At 37.8% G+C, this 19,474-nt stretch overlaps 1 protein-coding gene across 8 annotated transcripts in view; it reads right to left on the bottom strand.

The window, feature by feature from the left end:
* Positions 1 to 19,474, bottom strand: part of NCKAP5 (NCK associated protein 5) — a 974,188-nt gene that overhangs the window by 439,871 nt on the left and 514,843 nt on the right. The gene's annotated exons all lie outside the window — the stretch shown is intronic.

Here is a 19,474-nt window from a genome sequence, read left to right on the forward strand (position 1 = left end):
AATAATGCTATCAAATATGCTGTAATTCAAGTAGTGATGAGTAAGATCATGAGTAGGCTGTTCAGAATTATTTCATACATTCAATGTCTGGTATATGCTTTTAAAGAAACATAACTGACTTTTTAAAATTTACCATCTTAACTATTTAAAAATTTGTTAAGTTTATTTATTTATTTTTGAGGGAGGGAGGGAGGGGGAGAGAGAGAGAGAGAAAGAGAGAGAATAAGAGGGGGTGGGGGCAGTGCCAGAGACAGGGGGAGAGAGAAAATCACAAGTGGGCTCTACACTGACAGGGTGGAGCCCAATGTGGGCCCTAACTCATGAAATGTGAGATCGTGACCTGAGTTGAAATCAAGAGTGGGATGCTAAAGCAACTGAGCCACCCTGGCGCCCTGAAACATAACTAATTTTTATACAATGACCTGCAATTTCAACTTAATTAGGCCATGGAGTTGATGAGAATAAGGTTAAATAATTTGTTTTTATTTCTCTAATTAGGTTTTCACAGATACAAATAGGGTAAACCACTCACTTTATTATTATCCCAGAAAACTAGCCCATTCACAAATGGGACTCAGGGTTTCAAAGGACTAGATGACTCAAAATAGATGGTCCAGCAAAAACTCATTCCAAAAACAAGGAGTCAAGTTGGCAAAAGAGTAGGGGAACCCTAATCTTGCCTCAGCCCTTGAACACAGCTAGATGAATATCAAATCGTTTTGAACACCCAAAAAATCAACCTGAGGACTGAGAAAACAAAACTGCACAACTAGAGGTAGAAAAATGGCCACATCATGGAAAGTAGGAGCTGCAGAGAGTTGATTAGGGGGAGAAAAGAACTGTGGGTGCTGTGATGGGGAGGGAGCACTGATCAGAGAGAGAGAGAGAAGTGAAGGAGAAAGAGAGAGAAAGAATGAAAGCACGCACAGGGGACTTCACAAGAAAAACTCTTCCTCAAAACCGCTGGCTGGGAAAAGGAGACAGGATGACTACTACAAGTTTTTATAAGGAGCAGAGCACAGCATCTGGAGCACAGATTTGCAGGTCTGCGCCATTGCCAGGGTTGTACCTGGTGGGCTTGGTGGTACTCTGGTGGGGAAGGAAGGTGGAGACCCAGAAGTGGGCAGTGTGGTCTGAGGCTCCCCTGGGTCACAGGCAGAGAAACAGTTCTCCTGCTTGGATACATTTGGGAATGGAGGCACGGCCTCTGAGGGAGCAAAAGAATTGACAGCACGAACATGCTGCCCTGTTTTCTAGCATAGGAACAAAGACACTGGGTGAGAGCTGCAAACTTTGGTGCCGGCTTTTTGTTGCACTTTACCATAAACTCTGAACCACTGCCCAATCGTGTAACCGATTTCTGAGACAAACCAGCACCGGCCACAGTGCAGTGAGACCCTCCCCCAGAGGATCAGTGCAGGTCCGAACTCTGGGAATCTCTAAAACTTGAAGTTCTTAAACCCAACCACACACCTGTGATAAAACACAGACGTACTGTGTTAAAACCACACACCTGTGATAAAACACAGATGTACTGGCAGGCAGACAGCTCAGGTACAGACAGGGTAAAGGCAGGGACCTGGCAGAAGCCAGGGACACAAGAGAGTTGACTGTTTGCCCTTCTGTGACGGCTTTCTGAAGAGTGGTGGACAGTTGTCCACCTGGGGATGACAGAGTGGGATGATGCCATTTTGCCCCATGCCCACTGCACTGATGAAACTCAGTGAGCTAAACAGCAACATTCCTTGTAGGTTGGAACCACTTACACCAAGCCCCACCCCCCGGGCCCTGCAGGGGCATCTCCACTAGTTCAAGTCCTCCTGAGAGTCAGTACAGCAGGCCCCACCCCTAGACCAGCACAAAACCTTTACATGCACCAAGTCTACTGCTCATAGGGAGCTGTAAAGCTTCAGCTCTAGGAGAAATAGGATCTAGCTTCCTGGTGTTTTTGTTTGTTTGTTTGTTGGGACCTAGCTTCTTTAAACCCGCAAACCAAAACACACCTAGGATCTAGTTTCCTTTTTTAGGGGGCTGGATACGGTACCTCTTCTTAATATAGGCATTATGTTCAGGAACATAAATACAATAGGTTTTCCTAACAATCACACACATTCAAAAACAGTGACCCGGACAAAATGACAAGATGGGGGAAGTCACCTGAAAAGAAAGAACGGTAAGTGGTCACAGTCAGGAATTTAATTATACAGAAAAAAAATAGGATGTCTGAACCAGAATTTAAAACAATAATCATAAATATACTAACTGGGCTTGAGGAAAGCATAGATGACACTAGAGAACCCCTTAATAGAGAGATAGAAGAATGAAAAACTAGTCACACTGAATTTAAAAAATGCTGTAACTGAGATGCAAAACCGAATGGATGCAATTACAAGGATGGACAAAACGGGGGAACACTCATCTAAACAGAAAATCAACAAGTAAACAAAAGCTTTGAATGACACAATGGACTAGATGGACTTAACAGATCCTAAAGCAGCAGAATAAACATTCTTTTTGAATGCACATGAAACATTCTCCAGAATAAATCACATACAGGTCATAAATCAGTCCTCAACAAGTACAAAAAGATCAAGATCATACCATGCATGTTTTCAGACCACAACACTATGACACTTGAAGTCAAACACAAGAAAACATTTTGAAAGACCACGAATGCATGGAAATTAAAGAACATCTTACTAAAGAATGAATAGGTTAACCAGGAAATTAAAGAATAAATTTAAAAAATACATGGATGCAAATGAAAATGAAAGCATAACAGTCCAAAAACCTTGGGGATGCAGCAAAGACAGTCCTAAGAGGGAAGTATACTGCAATGCATGGCTACATCAAGAAGCAAGAAAAGTTCTCAAATATACAACCTAGACTTACACTTTAAGGAGCTAGACAAGAAACAGCAAATAAATGTTAAAGCCAGCAGAAGAAGGCAAATAACAAAGATTAGAGCAGAAATAAATTATATAGGGGGGAAAATGATACAGAAAAGAAAAACAACTAAGAACTGGTTCTTCAAAAGAATTAATAAAATTTCCTAGTCAGACTTAACAAAAAGAAAATAGAAAGGACCCAAAAAGATAAAATCATGAATGAAAGAGGAGATATCACAACCTATACCACAGAAACATAAATAATTATAAGACAATACTATGAAAAATTATATGCCAACAAATTGGGAAATCTGAGAAAAATGGAAAAATTCCTAAAAATATACAAACTACCAAACTGAAACAGGAAGAAATAGAAAATTTGAACAGACCCATAAGCTGCAAAGAAATTGAATCAGTAATAAAAAATCTCCCAATGAAGTCCAGGGCCAGATGGCTTCCCAAGGGAATCCTACCAGACATTTAAAGAAGAGTTAATACCTATTCTTCTCAAACTTTTCCAAAAAACAGAAATGTAAGGTAAACTTCCAAACTCATTCTTAGAGGCCAGCATTACCTTGATTCCAAAACCAGAAAAAGACCCCACTAAAAATGAGGATTATAGGCCAATCTCCCTAATGAGCATGGATACAAAAATTCTCAACAAGATACTAGCAAATCGAATCCAACAGAACATTAAAAGAATTATTCACCACCATCAGGTAGGATTTACCCATGGGCTGCAGGGCTGGTTCAATATTTGCAAATCAATCAATGTGATACACCACATTAATAAAAGAAAGGATAAGAAACATATGATCCTGTCAATAGATGAAGAAAAGGCATGTGATAGCATTTGAAAGCATCCATTCTTGATAAAAACCTTCTACGAAGCAGGTATAGATGGAACATATTTCAACATTGTAAAAGCCATATATAAAAGACCCACAACTAATATCATCCTCAATGGGAAAAAACTGAGAGTTTTTCCTCTATAGTGAGGGATAAGACAGGGATGTCCATTCTCACCATTACTACTTAACATAATACTGGAGCTTTAGCCTTAGCTCTCAGACAACAGAAAGAAATAAAAGTCATCTAAATCAGCAAGGAAGAAGTCAAACTTTCACTATTTGTAGATGATATGATACACTAAATAGAAAACCTGAAAGGTTCTAAAAAATTGCTAGAACTGATGCATGAATTTAGCAAACTTGGAAAATATAAATCAATGAACAGAAATCTGTTGCATTTCTATACACCAGTAATAAAATGGCTGGAAAAGAAATTAAGGAATCAATCCCATTTACAATTGCACCAATAACAGTAAGATACTTATGAATAAACCTAACCAAAGAGGTAAAAGATCTATGCTCTGAACACAACAGAATAGTTATGAAAGAAATTGAATAGGACAAAAAGAAATGGGAAAAGACTCCATGCAGATGGCTTGGAGGAACAAATGTTGTTAAAATCTCTATACTAACCAAAGCATTAGACCTATTTAATGCAATCCTTATTAAAATACCACCAGCATTTTTCAAGAGCTAGAATAAACAATTCTAAAATTTGTATGGAACCACAAAAGACCTGAAGAGCCAAAAGCAATCCTGAGGGGAGGTGGGGGGGAAGTGAAGCTGGAAGCATCATGATTCAGGACTTATGTAACAAAACTGTTGTCACCAACACAGTATGATACTGACACAAAAACAGATACTTAGATCAATGGAACAGAACAGAAAACCCAGAAATGAACCCACAACTACATGATCAACTAATCTTTAACAAAGCAGGAAAGAATATCCAATGGAAAAAAGACACTTTCTTCAACAAATGGCATTGGGAAAACTGGACAGGAAACAGTGGTTTTGATCTGTCCAGAAGAATGAAATTAGACCATTTTCTTATACCATACACAAAAGCAAATTCAAGATGGATGAAAGACTTAATGTGAGACAGGAAACCACCAAAATCCTAGAGGAGAAGATATGCAGCAACCTCTTTGACCTTGGCAGGAACAACTTCTTACTAGATAGGTCCCCAGAGGCAAGGGAAACAAAACAAAAATGAACTATTGGCAATATATCAAGATAAGCTTCTGCACAACAAAGGAAACAATCAATAAAACTAAAAGGCAGCCTATGGAATGGGAGAAGATATTTGCAAATGACATATCTGATAGAGGGTTAGTATGCAAAATATATAAAGAACTTCTAAAACTCAACACTCAAAAAAACCAAATAACCCAGTTAAGAAATGGGCAGAAGGCATGAAAAGACATTTTTCCAAAAAAGACATTGGCTGGCTAATAGACACTTGAAAAAATATTCAACATCATTCATCATCAGAGAAATTGAGATCAAAACCACCATGAGATACCACCTCACACCTATCAGGATGGCTAAAACTAACAACTCAGGAAACAACAGATGTTGGCGAGGATGCTGGAAAAGGGGAACCCTCTTGCACTGTTGGTGGAATGCAAACTGGTACAGCCACTCTGGAAAACAGTATGGAGGTTCCTCACAAACTTAAAAATAGAACTACCCTATGACCTAGCAATTTCACTACTAGGTATTTACCCACAGGATACAAAATTACAGATTTAAAGGATACATGCATCCCAATGTTTATAGCGGCATTATCAACACTAGTCAGATGATGGAAAGAGACCAAGTGTCCCCTGACTGATGAGTGCATAAAGAATATGTGGTGTATACACACACACACACACACACACACAAACAATGAAATGTTACTCTCTCACGAAAAAAAAAGAAATCTTGCCATTTGCAATGATGTGGTTGGAACTATAGTATATTATGCTAAGCAAAATGAAGTCAATCGGTATAAGACAAATACTGTATGATTTCACTCATATGTGGAATTAAAAAAAAACAAAACAGATGAACATATAGGAAGTGAGAGGGAAGAGGAGAGAGGGAAACAAACCACAAGAGACTTAATGATAAAGAACAAACTGAGGGTTGATGGAGGGAGGTGGGTGGGGGAATGGGCTAAATGGGTCATGGACATTAAGGAGGGCACTTGTAATGAGCACTGGGTGTTATATGTATAAGTGATGAATCAGTAAATTGTATGACTGAAACCAATATTATTCTATATGTTAACTAACTAGAATTTAAATAAAAAATTGGAAAGAAAAAAAAACAGTCACAGAACTGGTAAAAAGTATGCAAACTCAGATCCTCCTGATGTTACTGATTCACCCATGCTAATGTCTTTTTGTTTTTGTTTTAGTTTTGTTACTAGAACTACTTTTTTTTTTAGCATGTCATTCTATTATGGCTATGGTTTCTACTAAATTAAGTATTTTGCATGCAGAATAGATTATATCTTCTGATAAAAAACAAAGAACGGCTCAATGCCTGACTTTGAGGGACCTACATTGTTTCAGGGGAGAAGGGAAGCAGAGACTGCAGGCTCCAAATAGGACAAGGTGACTCTGAACTATAGATTACCCAGGATGAAATGCAATTCACTGCATCAGACATATTCACCAGGAGTGATAGGAAAGGTGGACTTTCTCTAGCTCTAATTCATGGGGGAAAATTTCTCCTGAGGATCATGAAAGAAGCATTAGAGTATGATCTGGAAATAAATCAAGATCTTCTAAAAATATTTGCACATTCCCTTTCCTGTATATTTTTGACCACGCCCTTCCTCCTGGGAGGGCAACAAGTCCTTTCAGGTCTCTGTATTCAAAATTAAGATAGCTTCCAGGTTCAGCTTTGAGCCACCTCTCTGGAACTTCCCCACATCAAGTGTGTCTCCCTTCCCTGATTTCCACACCACCTACACACTTTACCACCCTGTACGCTCTTACTTACTTTCTTCTATTATTATTTTTCATGTGCATTTATCTATGATTCTCCACCTATATAAACATCTGTTTAAGATTAGGACTACATCTAATGTGCATATGTATTTTTGTACTTAGCATACTGGAAATGTTTTGCTTATTGATTCTTGAACTGGCGCTTAGCTAAGTCAGGCCTGTAACTTCTGTCTCGATCTCGTTGGTGGTCAATTTTTAATCTCCACAAAATCAGTTACTTCTGTCAGATTCAGAAAAAGTAAAATCAAACTCAAATCTTTTTTCTGTCATGTTCCTGCATCTTTGGCAAAGGAGAAAAACATGGTTTAAAAAGAAAAACATGCTAACTAAAGTCAAACCTATAGAGAAAAAGAATGGCAAAGTTTATATTACATGCATTTTATCATTTATTTATTTTAGTATTTATTTCACTATTTCTTATTTGTTTCCTTATTTATGTTTTATTTTTTTAATATAACAAACTGTCAGGTCAGGGGCGCCTGGGTGGCTCAGTCAGTTGAACAGCCAACTTCAGCTCAGGTCATGATCTCGGGGTTTGTGAGTTCGAGCCCCGCGTCGGGCTCTGTGCTGACAGCTTGGAGCCTGGAGCCTGCTTCTGATTCTGTGTCTCCCTCTCTTTCTGTTCCCCCCCCACACTCACACTCTGCCTCTCTCTCAAAAATAAATAAATATTTTAAAAAATAAATACAAATACAAATACAATTTACTGTCAAATTGGTTTCCATATAACACCCAGTGCTCATCCAACAAGTGCCCTCAATATAAATATATTTATATTTTATTACATATATTTCACCACAATAAAAATATGAAAATAAAATCTACTCTGTTATTATACATAATCAACACTCCTCTCTGTATAAACTCATTGGACCAAAAGGAACATGGATAAGTTACCTATATTATAGAATTTGCAAGACTGTGCTTTGGTTCCCAAAACAAAACAAATGGTGTATGTTAAATAGTTAAAAAGCACATCCTATAAAAAAGGTGAATTTTAGCAGAGAAGACAGTATCCCTTCTTCTTTCACAAGTAAAGAATGTTACATAGATTCACGCATTGTCATATTGATGAATCCCCAAAATCTAAAAAGGGAGCGCATTTTCCATATGAATAACTTTTTCTGTTCAATTTGTTAATGCCTTTTCAAATAAAAGGAAAATGATAGCCTTACAAAACAGTGAAAGTTCTAGGGAATTCTAGGACTAATGAGGCAAAAGTTGTTTACTAAAATATATTCCCTTTAAATGGTGTGTATTTCAATTAAACCATCAAAGCTTGACTCTAAGCCACATCTACTTTCTAAATGTAGGGGAAAAAAATTTTACCCAAATTATAAAACATGGATAAAAATAACAGTAGAATGTGTCAATAGACTGGCCAGATTTTTTTTAATTGTTGTATCCTGGATATAAACTGATCTGTCCCCAAAGTAATTTTGATTTTCCCCTAGGTTTGCTCTAGATCTTCTAGAGTGGGGAGTTTCGGGAGTGAGAGATGCAGAATAGTTGAGTGTTATTTATATGGTGCTGCTAGGTACTGAAGAGCAGTTAGTAAAAAAGAGTATCACAGAAATCTGGGTTACAGTATTGGATGCGGCCAAATTTCTATGGCATGTCTCTTTCCATCGAACCCATGGGCTGGGCTGGCTGTAAGAAGCCATCTTAAAAAAAGCTCTGAGTGTGTTTTTCAAAACTCACTGAAGATCACTTTTGTATTTCTCCCAGTTGTACTTAGCAAGTTCACCTCTTCCCTTTCTCCTCCTTGGCTTTTCTTACCATCGTACCTAAATAGCTACAGCAGGAACACAAACACTGGCCCACGGGCTAAGTCTAAGTGATGTGACACATATGTTCACAGGACACTTTGCCAGCCATACATTATTCATTCTGTTTAGAGTCATGGACTTTACTTTCATTCAAAAGGCAGGTTTGCATAGTTTTCTCAGCAAAAACTGACTCTGAGTTGGTAAACTTTCAACTCCATGTTCCTCTTCAGTTGATGCTTCTACCTATGAAATAAGTTCTACGAGAAAAATTTTGAGTTTGGAGAAAACTTTACAATTTACAAAATTTTCCTCCTTCATTGGTTCATCTAGTCCACAGGACAACTTGACAACGTCAATAGTTATCAATGCCATTTAAAGATAAAGAAAATGATATAAAGAGATGGAAGGTGCTTGCTCAGGGTTCCACTGTTAGAAATGATAGCTCTGGGACTAGAACCAAGTGTTTTTTTCTGACCACAAGATTCCCTCCAAACCCCAACTTTTTTTCCCCTTGGGATAGTCAGTTCTGCTCTAACATTTATTTTTTAATCTTTTAATCCTTTATGTATTTATTTTAAAAAATTTTTAACATTTATTTTTGAGAGAGAGGGAGAGAGAACACAAGCGGAGAAGGGGCAGAGAGGGCAGGAGACACAGAATCTGAAACAGGCTCCAGGCTCTGAGCTGTCAGCACAGAGCTCATCACGGGGCTCGAACCCACAAAGCGAGATCATGACCTGAGGTGAAGTGACATGCTTAACCAACTGAGCCACCCACGTGTCCCTATCCTTTATTCATTTTTATATTTGACATATTACATATTAGTTTCAGATGTACAACGTAATGATTCAATGTTTGTATACATTGAAAAATAATCACCACAAGAAGTGTAGTGATCCTCCATCAAAATGCATAGTTACAAAGTTTTTCTTTTTATTCTCTTGTGATGAGGCCATTTAAGATTTATCCACTTAGCAACTTTCAAATATGCAATATAGTATCATTAACTATAATTGCTATGCTATTACACACCCCATGACTTATAAGTTTGTACTTTTTGACACCCTTCACCTCTTTTGCCCAACCCCCATCCCTCCTACCCTCTGACAACTGCCAGTCTGTTCCCTGAATCTATCAGTTTGGTTTCCCTTGTGGCTGAGGTTGGTTTTGTTTTTACATGCTGTATATGAGTGAGTATATATGGTATTTGTTTTTCTCTCAGTCTGACTTATTTTACTTAGCTTAGTGCCTTCAAGGTCTAGCCATGTTGTTGCAAATGGCAAGAATCCTTTTGTGTGTGTGTGGCTGGGTAGTAATCCATTGTGTGTGTGTGTGTGTGTGTGTGTGTGTGTGTGTGTGTGTGTGTACCACGTCTTCTTTATTCATCTATCCATCCTGGACACTTAGGTTGTTTTCATACCTTGGCTATTGTAAATAATGCTGCAACAAACACAGGGGGCATATATTTTTTTTTAATTAATGTTTTCATTTTCTTCAGATAAATATCCAGAAGTTGAGATTGCTGGATCATATGATACTTCTACTTTTTAATTGTTTCAGGATTTTCCATACAGTTTTCCATAGTGGCTGCACCAATTCACATTCCCACCAACTGTGCACAAGGGTTCCCTTTTCTCCACATCCTCACCAATGCTTCTTATTTTTTGTTTTGCTTTGATTTTGATAACAACCATTCTAACAGGTGTGAGGTGATTATGTGTCTGTTGGCCATCTGCTTGTCTTCTTTGGAAAAATGTCTATTCAGATCCTCTGCCCATTTTTAAATCATATTTTTTTTTGCTATTTATTATAGTTCTTTATGTATTTTGAATATTAACCCTGATGGGATATATGATTTGAAAATACATTCTCACATTCAATAGGTGGCCTTTTAACTTTATTGGTGGTTTCCTTTGCTATACAGAAGCTTATTTCTGTTTGATCTCATTTGTTTACTTTTGTTTTTGGAGTCAGATCTAAAAAATCAAAACGAAGACCAATGTCAAGTAGCTTACTGCCCACTTTTCCTTTCAGGGGTTTTATGGTTTTGGGTCTTACATTCAAGTTTTTAATCCATTTTAAGTTAAATTTTGCATGTAGTGTAAAATACTATTATAGTCTCATTCTTTTGCAGGTGGTCAGGCAGTGTTCCCAACACCATTTATTGAAGAGACTGCCCTTTTCATATTGTGTATTCTTGTCCCCTTTGCTGTAAATTAATTGACTGTATAATCATGGATTTATTTCTGGCTCTCTGATCTGTCCCAATGATTTTTGTGTTTGGTTTTTATGCCAATACAATACTGTTTTAATTATGATATCTTTGTAATATAGTTTGAGGTCAAGGAGCCTGATGTCTCCAGCCTTGTTTTTCTTTCTCATGACTGCTTTCACTATTCAAGCTCTTTTGTGGTTCCAGACAAATTTTAGGGTTTTTTTTTCTATTTCTGTAAAAATGTCACTGGAATTTTGATAGGGATTGCATTAAATCTGTAGATTGCTTTGGGTAGTATAGACATTTTAACAATATTAATTCTTCTAATACACAAGCACAGAATATCTTTCCATTTATTTGTGTCTTCTTTCTTTCTTTCATTAAGGTCTTAGAGTTTTTGATAGACAGGTTTTCTACCTCCTTAATTAAATTTATTCCTAAGTATTTTATTCTTTTTGATGCAAGATCATGACTAAGTACCTTTGGGCCCTCATTTCATTTTCTGGCCCTCAGCTTCATTTTCTGTTCTTCTTCCTGTGTCCGGTCTTTACTGGTTAACATTTCCCAGCATTCTGATCCCAGTTTTATTCTCTTCTAACCCTAAGCATCCCTACTTTGGACATGTCACCCACACTTGGGATGTAGTCCCTAAGAGCACTTCTTTAGGCCTCTAGCGGGGTGGCAGACCAGGGGCTTGCACCTTAGACCCAAGCTCCCGGACACACAAATACACCTCCTTGCAAAGACTGGTGTGTTTCAGTTCATGTACAGTGATGGTTGGGGGTGGTAATTTGTCAAGAACTGTCTCTCCAATGGTTTCCCGTGGTTTTCAGGAACACAGGCCACTTTGGTCTCCAGATCCATTTGCTCAGTGGGTCCTTTGGTAGCAGCCACAATCACCAGGGTATCAGATGTAAAGAAACCAGGGGACCAGATATGTGTAAAAGACCAGGGAAGAAGATATGTGTAAAAGCTTCCCTCTTGGGAGATAATGTCACTGCAGCATAGTGGCATTAGTGAGGCAGAGGCAGAGTCTAAGGATGGCATCTGTCCGTGCCTCCATCCCTGGAGAGAATGCCAAAAGGCACGTGCCCCTTCAATGGATGCTTTAAGATTAGCAAATGAAACTCCTTCACATATATATAGTTGGATGCTTTTCAAACTGCTACTCCTGAGCCAGACCCTGGGGTGAGCCAGTGTGTGCATGAGCCTTTTAAGAGCTGTTTCTTAGTTCACTATAAAGCCTTTGGGTCTCATGGAGGCAAGCCCCAGGAGTCTTCAAAGCAGATGTTTTAGGGGCTCATCTCTCAAGTATTGGTCTTAAGAGTTAGAGTGCCTGATATAAGCTACAAACCCTTCACTCCTTAAGGAGAGGCCCTGGATTTGTGAATTCCCTCCCAACTGCGAGTGGCTGAGCTGGGGATGGTTTACAGTGAGACTGGATCTCAGCCTCTCCTACCCTCCTGAATGAGAAAAGGACTTTTTCCATCTGATGTGAAAGAGATGTTCAGATGGTTTTCAGAGAGAACTTTTCCATATGTAGTTGTAAATTCAGTGTATCTGTTGGAGGAGGGTAGTTTAGGATCTTCCTACAACACCATCTGGACCACCTCTTAACACTTATTTTAAAAGCATAAATGTGTTTTAAGGTAATGGGTCTGTTAGGGGACAATGTGAGCATGACCCAAATCTCACATTTGCTTATGCCTGATGTCATTCACAAGAAACATGAAGTGAACACAGAAAACTGCAGCCTGCTGAACCTAGTGTAGAAAGAACACAAATCATACATATCTAAGACAGATGGGCCCTCATTTAGTGTGCCCATTACGAGCCACCCCACCCATATCTGGTGGCACAACTTGCCCTCTGATTTCAGGCAGCCTTCCTGCCACCATTTAACAATAACTCACAAGCTGGAGCCTGCCCTTCCAATGACCCCTTCCACAAGCCAACTGCCTGTCTTTTTTCAAGGTGAAGTAGCATATTTATTGTAGTATTTATGTATTTCTTAACCATTTAACACACGTAAAACTTAGCTGTCATTTTTATTAGATTTCTGTCTTTTTTTTAATGTGTTACTGACCAAGTTTTTGACTCTTGTGTCCTACTTCCATTTTTCCCACAAGCCATGTGCATTGAGTTTTAGGAATGCAAGGTTTGTGTTATAATGAAGCTGACTGTGTATCACAGTTGAGAAAAATAAATCTGAATCAAAAGCAAAATTCCAAAGTCCTTTCCCTATTTGGGCACAAGCAGAGTTGGGCCTTTGACAAAGAATCAAACATACAAACAAAAAGAAAAGTGTATTATGTATACCAGTGATCTTGTTCTAGCTCATAGAGGTAGAGATCTCGTCTCTATTTCATTTAAGGGCTTAACAGAGACCTTAAACTTCCTCAAACTTAATTACTATCCTCCGATTAAGCCCCCAGGGAAGAAAACTCCACAATTTCCCTAGATAATCCATTCCATTTTCTTAAACTTCTCTCCTGATAATTTTGTTAGACTTACTTAAATTGTTTCAAGTATTGAAAAGCCATTTTTATCTGCATGTTCCCAGGAAATGGATAAAAATCTATATATTCTAATAAACATAAAAAAGAGCTATGAACCCACATGTATTTGAGCAAAACCCACATGGATTTATTCATTCCACTCAGATCACAAATGTTTATTGTGAACAGGGTGCCAGACACTGGACCAGACCAGGAGACCAGCAAGAAGTTGAATAGAAAAGGTTCCTGACAGCAGCCTATTTACACACAGTGAAGAGGGCAGGTGCTAAATGAATTATCACACAGGTGAATGTTATCAGCATAAACTGATGGATAATTAAGGGTTTGCTGAAAGATGACAAGAGCAAGTGATAGTGTTTGGTGGCTTACAGGAAGGCTTCTCTGAGGAATTAATATTTAAAATGAGACCTCTGTGATGACTAGGAATCACCAAGTAAAGAGAAGGGACCAGCACTCTTGCTGGGAAGGGTCTTCAGTCACACATGTGAAGAAGGAAGAGTAGCCCAGTATGCCTGGAGCCTGCTGAGCAAGGGGATGGGAATGGCATACGATAGAGGTACAGAGAGCAATGCATGGGCCATGGGGGACCATGAAGATTGTATTAAGGATATACGATCGCATCCTGAGTAAAACAGTAATTCATTGCAATCAAGTGAGTAATAGGATCTGGTAAAGAATTTGCAATTATCACCTGACTACTGTGTGGGAGAAAAATGAATTAAGAGTCTAAATAACAGAATGATAAAATATTTAAATAGAACATGGTGAATGCTACCAGCTTCTAGTTTAGACTGTATTTGCTACTCACACGGTTTTGGACAAGCCACTTAAAAGTTAAATGTTTTAAGCTAGTTTCCTCTGCATACTAGAGAGAGTAAAATTGTCCAAGCCAATTTCATAGGATCACTGGGAGTAATGAACAAAATAATGTACAGTAAAGCACTATAAAAACTTGAAACTCTCATATAAAAATAAGATATGACTAACTAGAATTATATAACTTTTTCATCTAATGTAGTTTAGTTACTTTTGATAAATTACATAAAAATTTTAGTTTTTAAGAATCACTACATATTAAATAAATATTGTAGTTATAGACTATTTTTAAAATGCTCAAAATGTGTTTGAGTGGATCAAACTTTAATACATTTTAATGTAAGAACTGAAAGATTAATCACAGATATCATCTAGAATGCAGAAAATGCTGTGTTTAGACATCCCTAAAAAACATTATTTTTTTAATCCCACTACCTAGTATGATTTTAAACAGATGGCTTGATCTGTAGGGTGCCAAAACTTCAGGGGTTAATACTAAGATATTAACACTGAATTTCAAATATAGAAAGTCAATAAATAACTCTATCTTGGGCCTAATTATATTTGGTAATTCTAGCTACTAGCTAGTATGCTACTAGCAAAGTTAGTTATAGAAAACTCAAAGAATTTGGAAAAGAAAGAAGAATTTTCTTTACTTGCTATGAAAATTCTAGCACCATCATACATGGTCATGTGTCAGGTGAAACACCTGCTCTAACAAGAGAGGTGTCTCCCACATATGCTCCAGGTACTCTGTGTAAGTCCTGAATAGTGAGTGACATGGGGCATCAATTCATCCAGAGGTATTCTACGTAGACGACATTAAAAGAGATACATAATAATATGTAGAAAGGTATTCACTATATGTGTACATTTCAAAGGATTTCCTAAACTGTGTCCAAGTTATAATATTCTTGTCAAACACTTTATGATCAAAGAATCATGGGAAAAATACTACTACTCTTAAATAACAAAAGGATCGGGGCACCTGGGTGGCTCAGTAGGTTAAGCATCCGACTTTGGCTCAGGTCATGATTTCACAGTTTGTGGGTTTGAGCCCTGTGTCGGGATCTGTGCTGACAGCTCAGACCCTGGAGCCTGCTTCAGATTCTCTGTCTCCCTCTCTCTCTACCCCTCTTCTGCTCTCACTCTGTCTCTGTCTCTGTCTCTCTCAAAAATTAACAAAAAAATTTAAAAAAATAATCTAATAAAAGGATCTAAAGTAAGAAATGCAAAGAGGTCATTAGAGAAGGTCATAGGGATTATGATATTCTTGGGTATTGATGAAAAAAATATATGAACTCATTCAAGAAATGCAGAATCTGGCAAACAAGTCACATGTGACACAATGGAGATTTTGAACTAGACTATTAGGAAAGATAGGTACCTTTGATTCAGTAATACAAACATAAAGTTTGGTATTAAGACTCAATAATCAATTCAGAACTTCAAGATGTGCTTAGATTTGCTTATTAAATGGTGGCCAGACAGTCACAGATACTGCCATGTGTTCACCAATTAACATCTAATGTATACTGACACATTTTAAGATTATACAAAGACCCCAAATAACCATTCTAATTCTCTTGCTACCTATTGAAAACGTAAAATTGGCAAGTGATTTTTATCTTCACAAGTCCATAAACCAAACACATATCAGCAACAAAATCAAAATGTTATATTTACATGAAAACTCATTTTTAATGGAAAAACTCTATATTAACCAATTTCTAGCAAGCCAATGTAAAATGGGGCCTGAATTAAGCTACAGTTATTACATCTAATTGCAACCTCATTTTTGCTTTTTACACAAATTGCAATATATTTTCCCCATAAGGTTCTCTGAATTCGATATCTCCATTAGTTATGAAAGATTCAGTTATCCCAGAAGCAGAGAAACAGATAAGGAACCTAAGAATTGATTTTTTTAAAGCCCACACTGTTGGCTGTAACAGAAGAATCAGAATCAGATTTTGAGATGCTAGGATAGAAGCAGCGCAGTATACATCCGCAGTGCTGATAACATCGCCCAAGAGAGACAAAGCTTTTATTCTTACAACGACAAAAAAAAAATATACAGAGCTTGGTTTAAAAAAAAAAGTGAGAAGGGGGAGAAATGGTGAGTGAGAGAAATGAATAAGAGAGTAGGGGGAAAGAGGAGGAAATTTCAAGGGTAAAGAAGACAGATGGGCACTTAGGAGGATCTTAAAAATGTCCTCAAGCTAGACAGGAGCTCTAAAAGAAAAGTGCCACAGGTGAGTCACTCCATAAGATTAAACTTTCTTAGGCAAAAATTATGCATATGAATATGTTTTTTACTTAGCAAAGGAATACAGATGTGAGCTTTATGGAAGGACTATTTCCAGGGTGGGTTATACGGAGAAGCACAATAAAATGAAGGCTTGGCATCTCAATATTGATATGGTTTGTAAAGGCATGTTGGAACAAATTATAAGAAATTGTGGTATCCCATACAAAGAGAGAAAGTGAAGCTGTCCTTTGCTTATAGTCAATGATCTGTATTATTTATCAATTGGAGCTATAAGTGAAAAATAAAACAGCAATACTATATCCACAATATAATGTAACACAGTTTTGATTATATTATCATACAGCTGAAAAAAATTGGAAAGTTATACATTGCTCCATTTCCCACATTTTTCATCACCTTAAGTGTCCTGATTTTCACCATCATGATTCCAGTGGGTGGAGTAAGCATGAGGCTGGTAGTCTGGGTTATTATCTTTTCAGTTCTTCTATTAGATGGCTGTGCAACTTTGGGAGATACAATTACCCTCTTTGGACCTGCTTTTACAATGGTATGGTCCCTTTCAACTCCCACATTTTATATACCCATGAACTTAGTCATAATTATGGTGATGGGGTTTAGGACCCCTTACTCCAAAATATGGCACCCTGCTATACTGAATATCTTAAGCTAAAGAGTTTGAGAAACTGTCAGAGGCAAAAAGGTCACTCCGACCTCCCCTCTTCCCTGCAACAGGTCATTAAATCCCCATGTGAGAGGTGCCCTTCCTATAGGAATGAGGAAGTAAGGCATTCTTATCACCAGAGATAGGGAATTGGGGGACAAAATATCTGTACAATCAAACCTTGGAAAACTAACCCTTATCTTCCTAGTTACTTCTTTACCCTTCTACCCCGAGCCCTAATCCATCTGTCTTGTCAATTCTTCACAAATTGGTTGTTTCTTTGTCTAAAAGGTATAAAAGCTTCCTGCTTTGGGTCTTCATTCTCTTTTAAAGGCCCCCATGTATATGTAAAAATTAAAAAAAAATGTGAGCTTTTTTCTTACAGTCTGTCTCATATCAGTTTAATTCTTAGACCCAGTCAGAGACCTTAAGAAGGTAGAGAATCTTTCCTCCCCTAATACATCAAGGAAAAACATAATTACTAATGATATGAAGAGTATAAGGAGATGAAATCTAATGTTTCTAAGATGGGGAGGGTGTACGTATGTGGGAGATTAGTCATAGTGTGGATTTCATTTGATAATGATAAAGGTGACTGGCATCCCCTGACAGATAACTAGGTGGGTGAAGCTGTGGATTGAAGAGGCTAAGGGCATGGTTTTTGGGGCTAGTGTAAAACAGGCAAGGCGATGTTAAAAAGGTAACATGGGACAGCACACAACCGGGAAGAGAGGTGGTAAAATGCAGACCCCAGAGGCACTGGATTTAATTTGATTCCCAAACAACTGTAGGTCTAGGTAGATCTTGAGAAGAATGACAGAATCTAAATGATGTTTGAGCAAGATAATTCTTCCTCAGGGTAGACTCCAGAAGTGAAGGACTACTGTAACAGGGACAAGCATAGACTGCTTCTTTTTTATTACTGTCATTCATTAGCAATGGTTCCTTGAGTTGGAAAAAACCTTTCCACAGGGTTTTCTGGCTCACTGACTTTGACTTCAACAAGCTTCTCAGAAAGCCATTTCTTCCCAAGCCCTGTGAGTATCTGATCATTATGGGGGCTGACCAAGGAGAGCAAAACATTGAGTAATAAACCAAATGAGTTAGTAAGCTTGTTATCCATGGTCAGCTGCCTAATTCAGACACATTCTTTCTTTTACCCCAATCATTTCCTTGAATTTGTGTGGTCAAAAGGTTCAATTTTCAACTTTACTTAGAAAACAGCTTCATTTACCCTACCACTGAGTCCTCTTATAAGAAGTCAGTGGTTCCTTCTTTTCCCCTGGTCACAAATCTTTCTCTGTTGTCACGTTAAATGATCACAATTAACAGTAGCAATTAATTATTCTATCCCTTTGGGAGTTCTCAGAAGTCATTTTTTTTAAGTGCCATCCTACCTGATTGAAATTGTAAGTATTCTCTTCTGTTTTATGGATGCAGTATATTTCATATGCAGAATGGGGAGGATCTCAGTTCTTTGAGGATTTTTACTCCCAGTCCTCTGCCCTGAATGAATCTTTAGACTTTAGAATGGTTCTAGATTTATTCCCCAGTTCACTCCCACTCTGTTCCTCTTCTGTCTATCCCACAATGTCTAGTAGGCAAATGAATGGCAGCTTCAGCAGATTTCGCTTCCATTTCAAAATCCAAATCACTGTATTTCTCTCCTTGCTCCTTATTATAGAGGGTCCAAGATCTTGTGTTCTCTATTCTACACTCCTATCTTGAACTTCAGCTACATTTACTGTACAGGTTAACACCTGCGCCACTTTTCTCCACCCTAATGTCTCTTCGCTGCCCATCTAATTTATCCTGTACATTGGTGCTTCTAATATTCAACTTAGCTTTTTTTTTCAAATTATAGGTCATATTTCTTGCTAAGCATTTCATATGTAATCATTACCTCGTATCTCTTCAAGCAACATGCTTTTCTTTAGGCAGGTATTGAGCCTTGCCCTTGGTAATGAAACCCCATAGAATATTAGCGTATCATTGAACATGCCAAAAGTGTTCAGTATACTCTTGTTGAGGTAAACTGATTGCTCTTGACCTCACACTACTCCTTTCCCTTAGTTGGCAGCCAGCTCTAGGTTTGCAAAAACTCTATCAATGACAACTTTCAGTCTTTAATCGCTCTGAAGATAGTGTGATGAGATTTTCTTTGGTTTAGAAACCCCATAGACACAGTTTACCCTGTGTGTCATTTCCTGTCCTTTACACAGCCTATGTTTTACCTTCTCCCAGCAGCCCAGAGAATGTAATCCTAAACTTCATATTCTAACCCCTTATCTGCTTAGTCACTTTCTCCTTAACTGGTAAGTCAAAAATTTCTTTTCTTAGAGGATTTGAAGTGACTTCCTATAAAAGCATTTCTAATTCCATTATTTGGGGATAGCACATTTTACTGTTCTTATTGTTCATCCTACTAGATTTTACAGAATTGTAGGTGGAAAAAAAAACCTATTCAGATAAAGAAGC

Source organism: Felis catus, chromosome C1 (genome assembly GCF_018350175.1).
Source record: "Felis catus isolate Fca126 chromosome C1, F.catus_Fca126_mat1.0, whole genome shotgun sequence".
Lineage (NCBI taxonomy): Eukaryota > Metazoa > Chordata > Mammalia > Carnivora > Felidae > Felis > Felis catus.